Source organism: Brassica napus, chromosome C6 (assembly GCF_020379485.1).
Source record: "Brassica napus cultivar Da-Ae chromosome C6, Da-Ae, whole genome shotgun sequence".
NCBI classification, from domain to species: domain Eukaryota; kingdom Viridiplantae; phylum Streptophyta; class Magnoliopsida; order Brassicales; family Brassicaceae; genus Brassica; species Brassica napus.
Window position 1 is genome coordinate 23686350 of NC_063449.1, and position 5410 is coordinate 23691759.

A 5410-nucleotide genomic window follows, 5' to 3' on the forward strand; every position below is an offset into this window, starting at 1 on the left:
GGCTATTCTTCATAAAATATAGCTCTCTAATCAGAAAATATAAATGTTTTTTTTTTGTTATATTCGGTTTGTTTTTCAAAAAGTTCTTATAAATATTGGATTTTGTTGTTGATACGTTATTTATTTTATTTTTTTAAAATAAATAATGTGTCAACAACAATATCCAATATTTATAAGAACTTTTTGAAAAACAAACATAATATAACAAAAAAAAAAATCTAGCATTTATAATATATTAAAAAAAATACTAGTTACAAATTATAAACTTAACTCCCAAACCCTATATCCAAACACAATATTGAAATTCCAAAACCTAAATCTTTAAGTTCACTCATTATGCTTTACCTATTTTCATCACAAGTATCACTAATAATTTTAGTAAATAGTATTTTGTATTCCTTGCAAACTAATTTTTACCTTATTTAATTATAAAATTTAACATATCTATAAATTAGAAACTAACCATATACTCTCTCTGTATCAATTTAGTTGGTGTTTAAAGTTTTTACACAAAGATTAAAAAAGTACAAAATTTTATGTAATTTATCTTGGTTACATAAAAATAACATTAAATAAAATTAGTTTAACCAATAAAAAAAAATACAATATTTTATAATTGGTCACAATTTTTTAATGACATTAAATTTTATCTATAATAACGAGAACATCACATAATATGAAACAAAATTAATTAAAATCCCTAAACACCACTTGTGATACGGAGAAAATATTATTTTCCCGACTAAACCAGTTGCCAGGCCCGTCTCTTAATCTACAGCCACATGATTTTAGCTTTAAAATTTTCATAAACCTAATCTTGTTTCTTCCACATGATTTCTTCGCAGACCACATCACAGATTTTCTCTCTTCCTCTCAGTCAACTATTTATTTCTATTGTTCTATAACTCTCTAACTCGATTTTCTCTTCTAACTTTTTGTCAAGTAAGATCTCTCTTCACGAAAATGCTCAATCTTCCTTTGCATCTTCCAGTCTCATCTAAGTCAATTTGGGTTTAGGTGTATACTTAGATTAAAACACAATCCCCTAAGCTATTTGTGGATTGATTGTTTAATAGGAATCGCTTTTTGAGTGCTTGTTTCGGTGCTCTTGAAGCTCTGCCAAGTGCTTGTGAAAATTCCTGCCTTTCGTATGTCACAATCTTGCGAGAATCTTTACGCATACCTTCTGAAGGCATCAAACTCATCTTACTTCAGGAGCAACGAGGCCAGTTACTTCCGCCTCTTCTCTACATCCACTTCCTAGCTTAGCGGCAGTGACGAGTGCACCAGAGAAACGTAACATGCCCTTTCTCCATCCACGAAGACTCAATAGAGGTTTATGGTCAGTTCAGTGTTTGAGTGTTTAGGTGGATCAAATGTTTATATATTCATCTCCCCCAAGAAATTATTCCATATACTCTTCCCTATTTTCTATTTTCATTAATCTTTATTTAAATCCTAAAATGAGTAAATGACAACAAAACCAGTCAAAACATAAATAATTACAACCCAACCAGCCGGATTATCCAATCCAATTCAATATCCATCGGGTCAACCCACTCATTCTCTCCAAAATCTCCCAAAATCGACCAAGTGTTGTAGTTTTTACCCATTCTTCTCCTTTTTTATTTCTTTACTGAAACAAATTATTCCTCTCAATTCCACCGATCTCCTTTCATCCTTTCATCACTGGAGAGGAGCCGTGTCTTTCTCAAGCGTAATACGAAACGAGTCAAATCTTTATCCAGAAAAAGATAATGAAGTAACGAACCATGAATTACCCATTGAAAGAGGAGAATATACAAACCTAGAATGGTAAAACCTAGTAAAACTTGGTGCAATTGTAAAACCTTGTGCAACTTAGTAAAAAGATTTGGATTGTATAACTTAATAATACTTTGTGCAATGATGACTTAAGTTTGATATACTTGTTACATTTTTCTATGGAGTGCAGCATTCGGTGGTGGTGAAGGTAGAAAAACAAGGATATTGGGAATGAGCAAAGAAAGAAAACAATGAAAAATAACAAATCAATCACTGTCAACAAATACAAGAAGAAAATGAAAGTAGAAGCAAACGAAGATCGTTTTATAAAAAAGGTTCAAAATAAGTTCCATTGTGACAAGAGGCAAGAAGGATGGTTAAACTATGTATCTCAAATTCATTGTAATTATTTTATTATATTTTCTGTAAATGGAAAACATTTTGAAAGTCTCATTTTCTTTTGTTAAACTTGGTAAAAATCGGTATTCATGTTATTTTTGTTTGTCAAACTTTGTGAAGATTGGTATTATTTTGTTATCTATGTTTGTTTAACTTGGTATTACTTTGTCAAAGTTTTCCATTTTGTTTGGAACTTGGTATTACTTAGGCATTTTTGTTTGTGGAACTAAGACTTTGAATTGCACCAGGACAGAAGCAGGAGAGATGCAGAGGAAAAGTAATTACAGAATGAACTGCATTTATCACTCATTCAATAGTTAAAATGCAGAACTTGTCACACACATTTTGGATGTTATTTTATTGCCATACCCTTTGTCTACACTTAACTTGTCAAAACTAAAAGCAAACTAAGAAAAACACATAGTCAGCTAAAGATTCCGCTGTTTCCATTTTAATAAAGACAATAACCAATCCAACCCAAACCACTCTTCCCCCTTTCATCTTCGCTGCAATAAAATCAAAAGCCCTAGTTTCTCATAAACTCCACTACTCTCTCATTTTTCTCAATCGGTGGGAGAAAATCATCCCTAATTAAGACCTCATTCCAATTTCAAGCACCGACCATTATCTCCAATCTGATTCCGGTGGAAGAACCTCAAAGTAACCTGATTCAGGTATTGGTCAAGAACCTCTCTCCTCACTATATGTTGGATGGAGAGATCATCTTCATCTTCGTTACCCTCCCGTCAATGATGTCTTGCGGCAAGTTGAGAGGAGGTTACGTCATCTTCATCTTCTTCACCCTCCCTAAGCGAGAGTTTCGTCGGCGCCTCTCCTGCCGGACCTCCACCGATGACGGCGACGCGGATGTTACAGTTAACAAGCTTGGGACTGGCTCTGGATGTGGTTACTTTGAGAGATCTTCATAATTGGAGTCAAGAGTCCCCGACGTGGAAGGTCAGTATCTCCGTAAGCATGTTTAAAGTTCTTAACTTTCAATAATCATCGATTCAAAAAAGTTTCTTTTACAATTAATGATTAAAAAGTTCTTCTCAAGCTTTTAAAGTTGAAGCTTTCTTTTATGCTTAGATTTCAAATATTACTGGATTCTTAAGCTATCTATAGTTCACAATTTTAATTTTCTTTTATGAGTAGATTATAAATAATACACCATTTCCAAAGTTCATTCTTAAGCTAAACTCAGGGAGAAACTTGAAAAGAAGATAAAGATAACAACAAGAACAAAAGCGATGAAGACAAGAACATCAAAATAATACAAAGGAGAAGAAACCCAAAGCGGTAAAGCTTTAACTTTACTAGACTTCTTTCTTTGTTTGTATTATAAGAAGGCCAAGAATCTGATAATGAGTCTGTGTTAGGCTCCGATAACAATGGTAGTATTGAAACTTGTGTTGACTATTAATGTTTAGGTGTTGGTAAAACTACAACGAGTACAAAGCATGCTTATTATCATCAGAAGAAAGACTACAAACCAGCTCTAGTATGTGTGGATACTCTCAGGGCTGGTGTGATCCATCAACTGAAACAGATTGCTACCAAGGCGGTGTGTGGATAGCTGGTACGTGGATGGGTTCTGTGTGGACGGTTGATGTGGGGATGGGTGATATGTGGATGGGGCGTCGTGGTATTGCTCAGTGTGGACAAGATCTCCGAGGACTAGTGGGTGCAGGTGAGCCGTCCATAACCAATTGACCGATTAATAACATTGCAGTTGATGTTACAACAGTGGGAGCTATGTCATAGTTATAAATCTGCATACAAAGACCTCTTTTGGTGTCCTATATGTAACATTTTTTGTTTCCTCTTTTGAGTTTACAGTATAGATTGTTATTTTGTAGTTGCATATCACTCCAATCTATTATGCAACTTGCACTACAAGAAAACATTTAATTACCGACTGCAAAAATAGTCACAAATCAGTCGTAAAACATGTGTTTGCGCCTATTTTGCGACTGAATCGCATAGTCGGAATACCACGCGTCGCTAAAACAATTAGTCGTTAATCGGTTGCTATTTTGCGACTGACTAGCGACTAATTTAAGATTACTGTTTTTAGTCGCAAAACAGTCACAATTCAGTCGCAAAATATTACGACTGATATGCAACTAACTGCTATTTCGTTTACGACTACTCCACGGCTGCTCTTAAGTTGTTATATGGTCGATGTCGTAGTCGTTTTTCAGTCACAAAATCAATTAATATATTTTTTTTAAAATATATTTTTTCTTATTATTTAATCAATTAAAAAATTTTGATTAATCAATTAAAACACAAAAATATGGTTTGCAATTGAATTGATTTACAATTGAAATCGGTTTACAATGAACAAAACAGAAAAATAATTAAATCTAACTAAAAAAAATTAGATCTAGGGTTCTTCACGCCATTTACGGTGGGGCTTCTTCACAGCCATTGACGGCGGGTCTCCGGAGCTTGAACAGAGGAGGCAAGCTTGAACGGTGAAGAGCCTGAGCCCGAGACGAGAAGACAGACGGTGAGCTTGTGAAGAGGTGAGGAGAGGTGGGAAGAGCTTTACCGTAGACAACGGTGGTCGTCGTCGTCTTTATGTAGCTTACGCCTCCACTGTATCTCTGTAGCTTCCGTCATCTCTGTGTAGATTTCATTGTCTCTATGTACCTTCCGTCGTCGTCTATTAATAGCTTGAGCAGAAGTGAGGAGAAGGATTGAGTATAAGTGAGGTGGAAATGAACAGCTTGAGCTTGAAGACGAACACCGGCTTCGGTGCAGAAAGAAGAAAGAAATAAAGAACAGAGGAGATAGAGCTGAGATGGAGAGACAGAGAAGAGAGGACGAAAGAGAGGACAATGAGTTCTAAGTTGAAGATGAAAGAGGAAGAAGATTGCTTTACTCGTGGAAAGGAAGAGATATATGAGAGAGATGTAGACCATTGGATTAAGAATAATCAAAGGTGAAGATTAAAAGATTGGTTATCCTCGCCAATTGGTACTCAACCAATAGAAAATAAAAGGATGGATTGCTTTTTGTTTCAGAAGAAAAGAAACACACAAAAAAAATAAATGAATCTAGACCATTAGATTTAAGCAATTTAAGATAATCAACGATTGAGATAGTATCCCTTAATTAGTGTATTGACCAATATAAAAAGAGAAGAAATTTTTTTTTAAGAGAAGAGATTATTGATTATATTTGTGTAGGGTTTGAAGTTTTGGAGTTTTGACTTGAAAAATATATTTTTATAGGTCTT

At 34.4% G+C, this 5410-nt stretch overlaps 1 long non-coding RNA gene across 3 annotated transcripts; it reads left to right on the top strand.

The window, feature by feature from the left end:
- The first annotated feature begins 561 nt into the window (after positions 1–561).
- Positions 562–4077, top strand: LOC106452419. Of its 3 annotated transcripts, XR_001289792.3 has the most exons (4): positions 609–1342; positions 1955–3120; positions 3368–3462; positions 3594–4077. It is a non-coding gene; the product is annotated as an uncharacterized LOC106452419 (long non-coding RNA). The 3 variants fall into 3 exon arrangements; XR_007325168.1 differs by having other exon boundaries at positions 562–1342; positions 1955–3462; XR_007325169.1 differs by having other exon boundaries at positions 562–1335; positions 1955–3462.
- The last annotated feature ends 1333 nt before the right edge of the window (positions 4078–5410 follow it).